Source organism: Trachypithecus francoisi, unplaced genomic scaffold (assembly GCF_009764315.1).
Source record: "Trachypithecus francoisi isolate TF-2019V2 unplaced genomic scaffold, Tfra_2.0 Lachesis_group13, whole genome shotgun sequence".
In the NCBI taxonomy this organism is placed as follows: Eukaryota; Metazoa; Chordata; class Mammalia; order Primates; family Cercopithecidae; genus Trachypithecus; species Trachypithecus francoisi.
Genome location: NW_022681458.1, coordinates 66,420,638 through 66,435,902, shown reverse-complemented (window position 1 = coordinate 66,435,902; position 15,265 = coordinate 66,420,638).

Sequence of the window (15,265 nt, the reverse complement as noted above, 5' to 3'; positions counted from 1 at the left end):
TGTTGGAAGGATGATGTAACTCTTGCATCAGTTTTCTTAATTTTATTCAATTCTTCCTAATATTAAAAAGAAGTACTTTAGGGCACCACTCCTGGAAAGTACAATTATTTTGTTACTGGTTCTAAGCCTTTGCCCTAAATAGCAGCAGCTAGAGAAAGGAAATGTCTCACTAAGAGATTAATTTGGGGGCCAACTGAGGATGAATTGTATGCATAATGCAGTATAGTTATCTTTATAAATTAATGTTTTGCTGCAGGATAAATGTATTTGCAGTATAATGCCCATTGGGCATTTTATTCCATTTCTATTTTCTCTTCACATGGCAAGTTGGAGCCAAAAAGACAGCATGTTCATATATAATTTTGGCTAAGATAACTAGGACATAAAACATGTTAATTAACTTCTGAAAAATAAGTTTTGATTAGTTTTATAATATCTGCTTGGCACCTGAATGATAAAGTGAATTTTTGAATGACCCTGCAGACCAAATTTTCACTTAAACAATTATCAATTCCTACTTTACATATTATATGGGCATCTCTTTACAACAGGACATAGCATGATATGGATGTATCCAGCAAAGCACGGTTTCTCTAAATGTTATCAATACATGAACCAGCTGCATCATAATTACCCAGGGAATTTTTAAAAATGTTATCCCTAGGCCACCTGCTGGGATTTTGATTGGGATTGCACTGCATCTATAGATCAAGTTGGGAAGAAATGACATTTTGACAATATTGGGTCTTCCTGTTCATGAACATGGAATATCTCTCCATTTATTAAGTTCTTTGATTTCATTCATTGGAATTTTTAGTTTTCTTCCTATAGATCCTGAACATACTTTGTTAAATTTATACCTAAGCATTTCATTTTGGTGGGAGGAGGGTGCTAATATAAATGATACTGTATTTTTTATTTCAAATTCTACTTGTTCTTTGCTGGTACATAGGAAAGTGATTAACTTTCAAATATTAATAGTTCATCCTGTGACCTTGCCATATTCACTTACTAGTTCTGGCAGGTTTTGGGGGTTTTGGTTTTCTTTTAATTCTTTCAGATGTATACATTGACAATCATGTCATCTGTGAACAAAAGGTGTTATTTACTCCTTCTCAGTTTGTGTGCCTTTTATTTCCATTTGTTGTCTTATTGCACTAGCTAGAACTTCCAGTTCTATGTTGAAAAGTAATAGTTAGAAAGGACATCCCTGCCTTATTCTTGATCTCATTGTTAAAACTGCCAGTTTCTAACCATTAAGTATGATGTTAGCTGTAGGGCTTTCATATATACTTTTTATCAAGTTAAGACAATTCTCCTCTATTCCTAATTAACTGAGAGTTTTTGTTATGAATGGGTATTGGATTTTATTAAATGCTTTCACTCCATCTATTGATATAATCATGTGATTTTTCTTTTTTAGTCTGCTGATGTAATAAATTACATTAATTGATTTTGGAATGTTAAATTACCCTTGCATACCTGAGATAAATCCCACTTGGTCATGGTGTGTAATTGTTTTTATACATTGTTGTATTCGATTTGCTGATATTTTATTGAAGATTTTTCATCTATGTTCTTAAGATATATTGGTGTGTAGTTTTCTTATAACATCTCTGCTTTAGGTATCAGGATAATGCTGGCTGCACAAAATGAGTTTGAAAGTATTTTTTCTGCTCCTATCCTTTGAAATCAGTTATAATTTATTCCTTCAATGTTTGATAGGATTCACCAGTGAACCATCTAGGCCTGGTGCTTTCTGTTTTGGAAAGTTATTATTGATTCGATTCCTTTAGTGGATACAGGTCTATTTTAATTGTCTATTTCTTCTTGTATGACTTTTGGTAGATTACATGTTTCAAGGAACTGGTCTATTTCATATAGGTTATCAAATTTGTGGGCACAAAATTGTTCATAGTATTTCTTGACTATCCTTTTAATGTCCATGGGATTTTTTTGTGATGCTCCCTCCTTCATTTCTATTACTATTAGTAATGTGTTTTCACTCTTTTTTTTTTTTCTTAGCCTGGAAAGTCCTGTTAATTGTATTACTCTTTTCAAAGAACTAGCTTTTAGTTTAATCAGTTTTTCTTTATTGATTGTCATTTTCAATTTCATTGGTTTCTGCTCTAATTATCTCTTTTCTTCTGTTTACTTTGGATCTAATTTTCTCTTCTTTCTTAGTTTTTCAAGGTGAAAATTTATATGATTGATTTTGGATATTTTTTATTTTCTAATATATACATTCAATGTTTTAAATTTCCTTCTAGCATTGCTTTTACTGCATCCCACAGGTTTTTTTGTTTTGGGGAGTTTTTTTGTTTTTGTTTTTTGATGGAGTTTTGCTATTGTCACCCAGGCTGGAGTGCAATGGCATGATCCTGGCTCACTGCAACCTCCACCTCTTGGGTTCAAGCAATTCTCTGGCCTCAGCCTCCTGAGTAGCTAGGATTACAGGCATCTGCCACCGCGTCTGGCTAATTTTTTTATTTTTAGTACAGATGGGGTTTCGCCATGTTGGCCAGGCTGGTTTGGAACTCCTGACCTCAGATGATCCACCTGCTTCGGCCTCCCAAAGTACTGGGATTACAGACGTGAGTCACTGCACCCAACCAGCATCACACAACTTTTGATAAGTTGTGTTTTCATTTTCATTTAATTCAAAACATTTTTAAACTTCACTGGAGATTTTTTATTTGATTCTTGTGTTATTTAGAAAGGTTCTGTTTAATCTCCAAGTATTTTGGATTTTACAGTTATCTTTCTGTTATTGATTTCTAATTTAATTTCATTGTGTTCTGAGACCAGACATTATATAATTTGTATTTTTAAAAAATTTTTAAGGTGTGTTTTTATGGCCCAGAGTGGGGTATATCTTGATGAATGTTCCATGTGAGTTTGAAAAGAATGTGTATTATACTGTTGTTGGATGAATTATTCTATATATGTCCATTATATCTAATTGATTCATAGTGTTGTTGAGTTCAACTATGTTCTTACTGATTTTCTGCCTTCTGAATCTGTCCATTTCTGATAAAGCGGTATTAAAATTTCCAACTATGATGGTGGATTCATCTATTTCTCCTTGCAATTCTATCAGTTTTTGCTGTGTGTAGTATTATACTCTGTTGTTAGGCACATGCACAGACACATTAATAATTGTTATGTCTTCTTGGAAAATTCACCGCTTTATAATTAGTAAGGCCCTTTTTATCCCTAATAACTTTTCTTGCTTTTTACATTTACATTCTTACATTTACAACTAATACAAATTCACTTTCAAATAACTTGGTGGTTATTTTTTAATTATTATTATTATTTTTTAGATAATTGTAGACTTACACAGGGTTGCAAAAAAATGATAGTGAGAGACTGGGGCAAGACGGCTGACTAGATGCAGCCAGGAGGAACATCTCCCACTGAGGGATGGGGCACTCGGAAGACTGGTGCACTCCTTCAGAGGGAAAGCATTGAGAGTGGACAGAAGGAAAACACAGATGTTGGGCTGAAGTGGGAGAACGCTGGGAACCCTGCACAAGGCTACCATACACCAGGACTCATACCTGGCACCCAGTGACTCCTGGGGAAGACGTGAGTTGCAAATGCACGGAATCTACTCTCACCACAGGCCTCTGGAATCCCAGCAGGTAGAGATCCCTTGACCACCACAGACACTTGAATTGGCAGGCAGAGCTGCTCAGAGAAATGGTAGGGGAAGAACGCCAACCAGAGTAGAGCCTAGATATTTTTGTGCAAGAATATCTCAAGTGGAGCATGGCCAGGGTTGCCCATATCCCTGGGCTCAACTTGCTCTCATAGGAGACTTCAGCCCTAGAGAAACTCTAGGACCTGAACTCTGCAGGGCGATCTTGCCCATGAGACAGGGCTGGTCTGGCCTGAGCACCACTGGTTTGCTGGCCTCTCCTGGGGTCCCAGCCTGGCCAGGTTTGCTTGTAGTTCTGCCCCCCAGGTACCTTCTGTGCTGTTGAACCGCACCTTACTGGTATAGTACTCAAGCAGAGCAGAGTGGCCCCAGTGGACATGCACAAGCCTGTCTGTACCCTCCCCCATCTGCAGCCTCCCTGACACCAGTTTGCCCTCACAAATTTGCCCACAGCTACTCCCATATAACTTTGCTAGCACATGTGTTCATGGGTGGATCTTGTCTTCCCTCCCCGACCAGCACGAGTGTGCATGTGCACCCTACCGTGCCACTGCTGCTGGCATAAGTGTACCTTCCCCCTGTTCCCCTGCTGTTTCACCATTGTTACTGGACCATTGGCAGGCACAGAGCCTGTCAGTCCCACACCCTCCAGCATTCCACCCCTGCACCAAAACCACTACCCATGTGAAAGTAGACACAGAGGAAAGCAGACGTGCCCCCATCCTAAGCGCAACTGCTGCCTGCAGAAACACAGAGAGGGTGCAAATACCACCACTAGTGTGAATGCACGCACAGTCATTGATGGAGATCCCTGTCCCCCTGAGCCGTGTTGTCAATGCCAGCTGCAGCTGTGAACACTCACACAGAGACCAGCTGCTGCTGCAAATGCCCACATGGAGGCTGTGCTATTAAGGCTGGCTGTTGCTACAAATGTCTGCATGGAGACTTGGCACCCTGGCAGCTGACAGCACCCTGCCCCACCAACAAGCATGCCCCTTGTGGCACTACAACTGTAGCTGCTACTAAAATGTGAGTGAGGTCAGATTCTTCTGCCACCACTTTATGAAGTGTTTCAGCTAGTACCATCCAACAGAGTGTTATGATCAGTGGTCTGGAAGCACCTCAGCCCTTATAGCACAGCAGGTTACTAATCTTGAGGAGCCAGAGAACAAAGTGGGGACCCAATACCAGTTTCCCAGAGTTAGAGCACACAGTCTAGGGGTCCTGAGCTGAGCCAGAAATAAAGGCAATCAATAGAACTCCACTAAAATCATAATCAAATTGCAAAGGTGATTAAATAGGATAAAAGTGGGAGGAAAACCATCCAAAGGACAGCAACTTCAAAGATTAAAGAAATGTCAGCCCACAGTGATGAGAAAGAACCAGAGTAAGAACTCTGACAACTCAAAAAGCCAGAGTGTCTTCTTTCCTCCAAAGGACAGCACTAGTTCTCCAGCAAGGGTTCTTAACTGGGCTGAGATGGCTAAAATGACAGAAATAGAATTCAGAATATGGATGGGAATGAAGATCATCAAGATCCAGGAGATGAGACACAGATTGAAACCCAATCTGAGGAAGCTAAGAGTCACAACAAAAAGATACAGAAGCTGACAGACAAAATAGTCAGTATATAAAAAAGAATGTAACTGATCTGACAGAGCTGAAAAACACAATACAATAATTTCATAATGCAATTGCAAGCATTAACAGCAGAATAGACCAAGCTGAGGAAAGAATCTCAGAGCTTGAGATTCTTTCTGGCTTTCTGAAATAAGACAGTCAGACAAGAATAAAGAAAAAATAGTAAAAAGGAACAATAAAACCTTGAGAAATATGAGATTATGTAAAGAGACCAAATCTACAACTTGCTGGTGTCCCTGAAAGAGATGGGGAGCATGGAAGCAAGTTGGAAAATATATTTCAGGATATAATCCATAAGAACTTCCGCAACCTAGCTAGAGAGGCCAACATTCAAATTCAGGAAATGCAGAGAACCCACACACAATATTTCACAACAAGATCATCCCCCAAGATGCATAATCATCTGATTCTCGAAGGCTGAAATGAAAATTAAAAATGTTAAAAGCAGCTGGATAGAAAGGAGAGATCACCTACAAAAGGAAGCCCATCAGACAAACAGCAGATCTCTCAGCAGAAATCCTACAAGCCAGAAGAGATTGAGGGCCTATATTCAAAGAAGCAAATGCTGAGGAAATTCATTACCACCAGACCTGCCTTACCAGGGCTCCTGAAAGAAACACTAAATACGGAAAGGAAAGACTTACCAGCCACTACAAAAACAAAAGTACACAGTCCAGTGACACTATAAAGTAACAGCACAAATAGGCCTGAATAAGAGCCAAATAACATGATGACAGGATCAAATCCACATATAACAATACTAACCTTGAATGTAAATGGGCTAAATGCCCCAATTAAAAGGCAAAGAATGGAAAGCTGGATAAAGAACCAAGACCTAACAGTATGTTGTCTTCAAGAGACTCATCTCACATACAATAACACCCCAAGGCTCAAAATAAAGTGATGGGGGAAACTCTACCAAGCAAATGGAAAACAGAGAAAATCAGGGGTTATAATTCTAATTTCAGATAAAATAAACTGTAAAACAACAAAGTTCAAAAAAGACAAAGAAGGACATTACATAATGTTAATGGGTTCAATTCAACAAGAAGACGTAAGTATCCTAAATACATATGCGCCCAACACAGGAGCACCAGATTGATAAAGCAAGTTCTTAGAGATCTTTAAAGATACTTAGACTCACACACAATAATAGTGAGAGACCTCAGCATCCCACTAACAGTATTAGATAGATCACTGAGGCAGAAAATTAACAAAGATATTCAGGGCCTAATCTCATCGCTGGACCAAATTGACCTGATAGACATCTACAGAACTCTCCAGCAAAAAAACAACAGAATATACATTCTTCTCATTGCCACATGGCACATACTCTAAAATTGACCACACAATCAGACAAAAACAATCCTCAGCAAATGCGAAATAACTAAAATCATACCAACCACCCTCTTGGTCCACAGCATAATAAAACTAGAATTCAAGATTAAGAAAATAATCCAAAACCATACTATTACATGGAAATTACACAACCTGCTCCTGAATGATTTTGGGGTAAATAATGAAATTAAAGCAGAAATCAAGAAGTTCTTTGAAACTAATGAGAACAAAAATACAGCACATCAGAATTTTGGGGACACAGCTAAGGCAATACTAAGAGGGAAATTTATAGTGCAAAATGTCCACATCAAAAAGTTAAAAAGACCCCAAGTTAACAGCTTAATATCACAACTAAAAGAAATAAGGAAGCAAGAACAAACCAAGTCCAAGGCTAACAGAAGACAAGAAATAACCAAAAATGAATGTTGAACTGTAGGAGATTAAGACACAATAAATCATTCAAAAAATTATGAACTTAAGGTAAAGGGGTGGAAAAAGATATCGCATGAAAATGGACACCACAAGCAAGCAGGAATAGCTATTCTTATAAGAGACAAAACAAACTTTAAAGCAACAGCAGTTTAAAAAGACATAAAGGGACATTATATAATGATAAAAGAACTTGTTCAACAGGAAAATATCACCATCCTAAATATATATGCACCTAACACTGGAGCTCCCAAATTTATACAACAATTACCACTAGACCTACCTAAAAATGAGATAGACAGCAATGCAATAACAGTGGGAAACCTCAATACTCCACTGACAGCACTAGACAGATCATCAAGACAGAAAACCAACAAAGATACAATGGATTTAAACTATACCCTAGAACAAATGGACTTAAGCGATATTTACAGAACATTCTATCCAACAATTACAGAATATACATTCTATTCATCAGCAAATGGAACATTCCCCAAGACAGACCATATGATAGGCCACAAAACAAGTCTCAATAAGTTTAAGAAAACTGAAATTATATCAAGTATTTCTCAAACCACAGTGGAATAAAATTGGAAATCAACTCCAAAAGGAACCCTCAAAACCACATAAATACATGGAAATTAAATAATCTGCTCTGAATGATCATTGGGTCAACAATGAAATCAAGAGGAAAATTTAAAAATTATTTGAACTGAATGATAATAGTGACACAATTTATTAAAACCTCTGGGATACAGCAAAGGTGATGCTAAGAGGAAAATTTATAGCCTTAAATGCCTATATCAAAAACTCAGAAACAGCACAAATAGACAATCTAAGGTCACACCTCAAGGAACCACAGAAAAAAGAACAAACCAAACTCAACCTCAGCAGAAGAGAAGAAATAACAAAGATCAGTGCAGAACTAAATGAAATTGAAACAAAAAAATACAAATGATAAATGAAACAAAAAGCTGGTTCTTTGAAAAGATAAACAAAATGGAAATACCATTAGGGTGATTAACCAAGAAAAAGAAGAGAGAAGACCCAAATAAGCTCAATTAGAAATGAAACAGGAGATATTACAATCGATACCACAGAAATGCAAAAGATCATTCAAGACTACTATGAACACCTTTATGTGCATAAACTAGAAAACATAGAGGAGATAGATAAATTCTGGGAAACATACAACCCTCCTAGATTAAACCAGGAAGAAATACAAACCATGAACAGACCAATAACAAGCAGCAAGATTGAAATGGTAACTTAAAATTTACCAACAAAAAAGTCCATGACTAGAAGATTCACAGCTGAATTCTATCAGACATTCAGGGAAGAATTGGTACCAATCCTCCTGTCACTATTCCACAAGATAAAGAGTTAATCCTCCCTAAATCATTCTATGAAGCCAGTATTAACTTAATACAAAAACTAGGAAAGGATATAACAAAAAAAGAAAACCACCGACCAACAACCCCTGATGAATATAGATGCAAAAATCCTTAACAAAATACTAGCTAACTGAATCCAACACCATATCAAAAAGATAATCTACCATAATCAAGTGGGTTTTATACAAAGGATGCAGGGGTGGTTTAACATACACAAGTCAATAAACGTGATATGCCACATAAACAATTAAAAACAAAAATCACGACCATGTGTGGTGGCTCATGCCTGTAATCCCAGCACTTTGGGAGGCTGAGGCGGGTGGATCACGAGGTCAGGAAATCGAGACCATCTTGGCTAACATGGTGAAACCCTGTCTCTACTAAAAATACAAAAAATTAGCCAGGCGTGATGGTGGGCACCTGTAGTCCCAGCTACTTGGAGGACTGAAGCAGGAGAATGGCGTGAACACAGGAGGCGGAGCTTGCACTGAGCCAAGATTGCGCCACTGCACTCCAGCCTGGGTGACAGAGTGAGACTCTGATTCAAAATAATAATAATAATAATAATAATAATAACAACAACAACAACATAATCATCTCAATAGAGGCAGAAAAAGCATTTAGCAAAATTCAGCATTCCTTTAAGCAAAATCAGCATACAGGGGCATACCTTAATGTAATAAAAACCATCTATGACAAACCCACAGCCAACATAATACTGAATGGGGAAAAGTAGAAAGCATTCACCCTGAGAACTGGAACAAGGCAAGGATGCCCACTTTCACCACTTCTATTCAACATAGTACTGGTAGTCCTAGCCAGAGCAATCAAACAAGAGAAAGAAATAAAGGACATCCAAATTGTTAAGAGGAAGTAAAACTGTTGCTGTTTACTGGTGATATGATCCTATACCTGGAAAACCCTAAAGACTCATCCTAAAAGCTCCTAGAAAGGACTGATATCCAGAACCTACAAGGAACTTGAACAAATCAGCAAGAAACAAACAAGCAATCTTATCAGAAAGTTTCAGGATACAAAGTTAATGTACACAAATTAGTAGCTCTGCTATACACTAACAACAACCAAGCTGAGAATCAAATCAAGAACACAACCCCTTTTACAATACCTGCAAAAATAAAAATAAAATACTCAGGAATATACCTAACCAAGGAGATGAAAGACCTCTACAAGGAAAACTACAAAACATTGCTGAAAGAAATCACAAACAAATGGAAACACATCCCATGCTCATGGATGGGTAGAATCAATATTGTGAAAATGACTAGGCTGCCAAAAGCAATCTACAAATGCAATGCAATTCTCATCAAAACACCACCATCATTCTTCACAGAACTAGAAAAAACAATCCTAAAATTCATATGGGATCAAAAAAGAGCCCATGTAGCCAAAGCAAGACTAAACAAAAAGAACAAATCTGGAGGCATCACATTACCTGACTTCAAACTAGACTCTAAGGCCATAGTTACCATAAAAACATGGTACTGGTATAAAGATAGGCACATAGACCAACCGAACAGAATAGAGAACCCAGAAATAAAGACAAATAATCATAGCCAACTGATCTTCGACAAAGCAAACAAAAACATAAAGTGAGGAAAGGGCATTGTATTCAACAAATGGTGCTGGAATGATTTACAAGTCACACGTAGAAGAGTGAAACTGGATCTTCATCTCTCACCTTGTACAAAAATCAGCTCAAGATGGATCAAAGACTTAAATCTAAGACTGGAAACCATAAAAATTCTAGAAGTTAAATGTCAGGAAAACCCTTCTAGACATTGGCTTAGGAAAATTCTTCTAGACATTGGCTCAGGCAAAGTCTTCATGACCAAGAACCTAAAAGCAAATGCAACAAAAACAAGATAAATAGATGGGACTTAATTAAACTAAGGAGTCTCTGCACAGCAAAAGAAACAATCAGCAGAGTAAACAGAAAACCCACAGAGTGGGAGAGAATCTTCACAATCTATACATCTGACAAAGGACTAATGACAAGAATCTACAAGGAACTCAAACAAATTAGCAAGAATAAAACAATTCTATCAAAAAATGGGTTAAGAACGTGAATAGACAATTTTCACAATAAGATATACAAATGGCTAACAAACATATGAAAAAAAGGCTGAACATCACTAATGATAGGGGAAATGCAAATCAAAACCTCAATGCAATACCACCTTACTTCCTGCAAGAATGGCCATAATCAAAAAATCAAAAAATAATAGATGCTGGCATGGATGTGGTAAAAAGGAAACACTTTTACACTACTGGTAGGAATGTAAACTAGTACAACCACTATGGAAAACAGTGTGGAGTTTCCTTTAAAAACTAAAAGCAGAACTACCATTTGATCCAGCAATCCCACTACTGGGTATCTGGCCAGAGGAAGAGAAGTCATTATATGAAACAGACACTTGCTCATGCATGTTTATAGCAGCACAATTCACAACTGCAAAAATATGGGACCAGCCATCGATCAACAACTGGATAAAGAAATTGTGATATATATATATACACACACACATACATATGTATATACACACACACACATACATACCATGGAATACTACTCAGCTATAAAAAAGGAACTAAATAACGACATTTTCAGCAACCTGGATGGAATTGGAGACCACTATTTGAAGTGAAATAACTCAAGAATGGAAAACCAAACATCCATGAGGATGCAAAGGCATAAGGATGATACAACTGGACTTTGGAGACTCAGTGGAAAGGGTGGGAGGGGGGTGAGGGATAAAAGACTACACATTGTGTACAGGGTACACTGCTCAGGTGATGAGTACACTAAAAACTCAGAAATCATTATTAAATAATGTATTCACATAACAGAACACCACCTGCTCCCCAAAAACCTATTGTAATGAAAATATTAAAACTTAAAAAAAAAGTAATGAATCCAGGAGCTTTTTAAAAAAAAAAAACTAGTAAGACAGGCCACTATCTAGACTAATAAAGAAGAAAAGAGAGAGGATCCAAAGAAACAACAAAGGGGATATTGCCACTGACCCCACAGAAATACAAATAACCATCAGAGGATAGCATGAACACTTTTACACGCACAAACTAGAAAATCTAGAAAAAATATGGATAAATTTCTGGACACATACACCCTCCCAAGAGTAAACCAAGAACAGACCAATAATGAGTTCTGAAACCGAATCAGTAACAAATAGTCTATCAACAACAACAACAACAACAACAACAAAACACCCAGGACCAGATGGATTCACAGCCAAATTCTACCAGATGTACAAAGAAGAGCTAGTACCATTTTTACTGAAACTATTCCAAAAAATTAAGGAAGAGGGACTTCTCCCTAACACATTAAATGAGGCCAGAGTCATCCTGATACCAAAAGCTGGCAAAGACGCAACAAAAAAAGAACTCCTTAGGCAATATCCTTGATGAGCATTGATGCAAAAATCCTCAACAAAATACTACCAAACTGAATCTAGCAGCACATCAAAAAGCCAATTTACCATGATCAAGTGGGTTTTAACCCTGAAATGGAAGTTTAGTTCAACATACACAAGTCAATAAACGTGAATCATCACATAAATAGAACTAAAGACAAAAATCACATGATTATCTCAATAGATGCAGAAAAGGCTTTGGATAAAATTCAACATCCCTTCATGTTAAAAACTCTCAACAAGCTAGATATTGAAGGAATATACCTCAAAATAACAAGACCCATCTATGACAAACCCACAGCCAACATGTGGGTAACAAAATCTCCTGTGAAGACTTTGAAGGAAGTGTGGTCCTGCTGACACCTTGATTTTGGATTTCTGGCCTCCAGAGCTGTGGGAGATTACACTTCTGTTGTTGTACATCAAATTTACAGTAGTTTGCTATAGTAGCCATAGGAAGCTAACACAGCAACTATTGTCTTTTTTTCACTCTGTTTGACATCTTCTTGGTTCTTGTTTCTTCATGATTTTCAATTGGAACCTGAACATTTTTATAAGTGATGAGGCTCTGGGGTTTATTTGAGCTTTCTGTTTAAGCTGGCTTTTTCAGACTTCACTCTGGCAGGGGGCTGCCTCATTACTGTCCACTCATTAGGTGGAGGTAGAAGTCTAGGTTCCCCATTCAGCCTCCATATTGCCATCTGAGGAGTTGGGAAAGCTCCTTTTTAGTACTGGGTAAGAATGGCAGCTCTGCCTCCCCACATGGACTCTACTGACACTGAATTGGATATCAAATTGGCCTTGTTACTACTGGGTGATAGTGAAAATCCCAACTCCCGAACTAGAGTTCCTCTGATACCACCTCATTGGGGAGGGGAAGGGTGCATCACTATGAGTTGATAGGAATAAGTAATTGAATGAATGGGCAAGGAAAGGGAAAATCAAAAGTCTAGATCAACTTTCAGGTTTCACCTTGGGCAATGGCTTAGGGAGTAGTACTATTTTCCAAGATAAGGAATACTGGAAAAGAAGCAACTCTGATAGAGACAGAAAGATTATAGGTATGATTTTAGTCATATTGAGTATTAGTAACCTGTGGAATATCCATGTAGCAACCATCCAGAAGGCAGTAGGATGGACTTGTCTGGAGTTTGGGAGACAGATCTGGTTCCTATTGCCCTGGGAAGGTTGAGGTTGTCCAGGAAAAGCAAGGAGTTAGGCCAGGCATGGTGGCGTACACCTGTAATCCCAGCACTTTGGGAGGCCAAGATGGGCAGATCACTTGAGCCCAGGAGGTCAAGACCAGCCTGGGCAACATGGCAAGGCCTCGACTCTACAAAAAATACAAAAATTAGCCAAGTATCATGCAACTATAGTCTCAGCTACTCAGGAGGCTAAGGTGGGAGGATCATCTGAGCCTGGGAAGTTGAGGCTGCAGTGAGCAATGATCACACCACTGTGCTCCAACCTGGCTCTTGGCGATGCGAGTGAGACCCTATCTCAAAAAAACAAAACAAAACAAAATAATAAAACAACAGAAAGAAAGAAGTTAGAACCCAGGCCCTTGAACAGAACCCTGAGAAACATCAGCACTGGAGGAGCAGTAGAGGCAGAGAAGCCATCAAAGAAGATGGAAAAGCTGCAGGCAGAGAAGTAGGAAGAAAATGAGCATGCCACAAACATGTAAAGCAAAGTTGGTGCAATAGTTACTTATCTGCACCCTGGAGCCCAGTGTTCCCTCCTGTTGAGGTTCCTTTAGACCTAGAGTATTCTCCAGCTGTGCCTTTTACCTGTCCTTTCCTTCGTCTCAAGCTTCCTTGGTAGAAAACATAGCCCCTTGATCAGAAGGATGATGCCAGCCACAAATTCTAAGGTAGGCAAGAGAGCTCAGGGTTTAAAAGAAATAGGACCCCTTTCTGTCAGAACCTCCTCTGTGAAAAGAGGAGTGAAATCCCTGGAGGAGGAAGAAAGCTACTGTCACTTCCCATAAATAGGTAGGTCAGAGCGGCTCTGAAAGATAATTGAGCCAAATCGATGTGAGAGACCCAAGAGGTGACTTTTGCACAGGGAATTTAGTGATAGCACAAGAGGGGAGAAATAGAAAAAAGTACTAATAATCATACAACATGAAAACAGATTCAAAATTTTCATGCAAACTATGGAATTTTTTGCTCATTTCAGATAACTAAATGACATGAGACATACTCCTTTTTTTCATGAAAGGACTCTGAGTTTCAACATGGAGACTATGCTGTACATTTTCATTTCAGTTTCCCTCCAGGATGTTTTCTCTCCAAGTTCTCTTCTCAAGGCTTGTTCTCTAGAGACACCATAGGTCAGAAGGCACTTAACCATAATAATAACCATAGCTGACATTTATGAAACACTCACTGTGGACCTTGCCCTCAGCTAAACTCTTTACATAATTTATCTAATTTAATCATTCCAATAATGCTACAACATACGCATTGTCACACCTTTTATGGAGAGTCTAAGGCACAGAAAGGTTAGGGAACTTATCCAAGACCACACAGGTTCTAAGTGTCTTTTTTTTAAAGCACCAACTAGGACCCCAACCACATGCATGAAACTCTAACAACTTTTCCACCTAGAAAGCAGGAGGCCCAGTCTGGAAGGATGACAACCAAGTGTCTCAGACACAAATAGATAGTAGCGCCTCCACCAAAGAGCTTTTAGGTTGATGAATGAGCTGGTTGAGTTTCTCCAGGTAGAGGAGCTCCTGGGATGTCAGGTTATTCTCCAGGCACATGATAACTCTCTGGAGCCTAAGTGAGCACCCCAAGTCTCTCTGTGAAGTGATATGGCATGACAGGAAACTCTGGCTATGCTGAAAACTGGGAGATATTCACAGTTATTAAACACAACTTTCTGCTTAAAAAAAGAGATTATCTGTCTTACCTCCTCCTCCAACATTGGGCTGGTTCCTGAGATGCAACTTCAAACTCTTACCTGAGTCAAGAACATCTGTCCCATTCAGAATGTGGCAGACTTTCTCACACTGAGTCAAGCAAAATTTGTGTAGTAATCTGTACACTTTTGAGTGCATTACCATTCAATATTTCACTTATTCATTAATTTAGTAAAATATTTTTGAGCACCTTCCATATGCCAGGCATTATGAGCATTCAAAGATGAACAAGATCAGTCCCTACTTTTGGAGGAGCTGACCCAGGGGCAGATGAGTTATTTAATGCTGAGGCAAGTGTGACAAGAGAGCCAAGCACAGGGTATTAGGGAAATATGGAGGAGCCATAGTCAGCACCACCAGTGAGGTTCTGAAAGGAGAGTTCTGGGAAAAGGAAGACTCCAGTCAAGTTTCAAAGGCC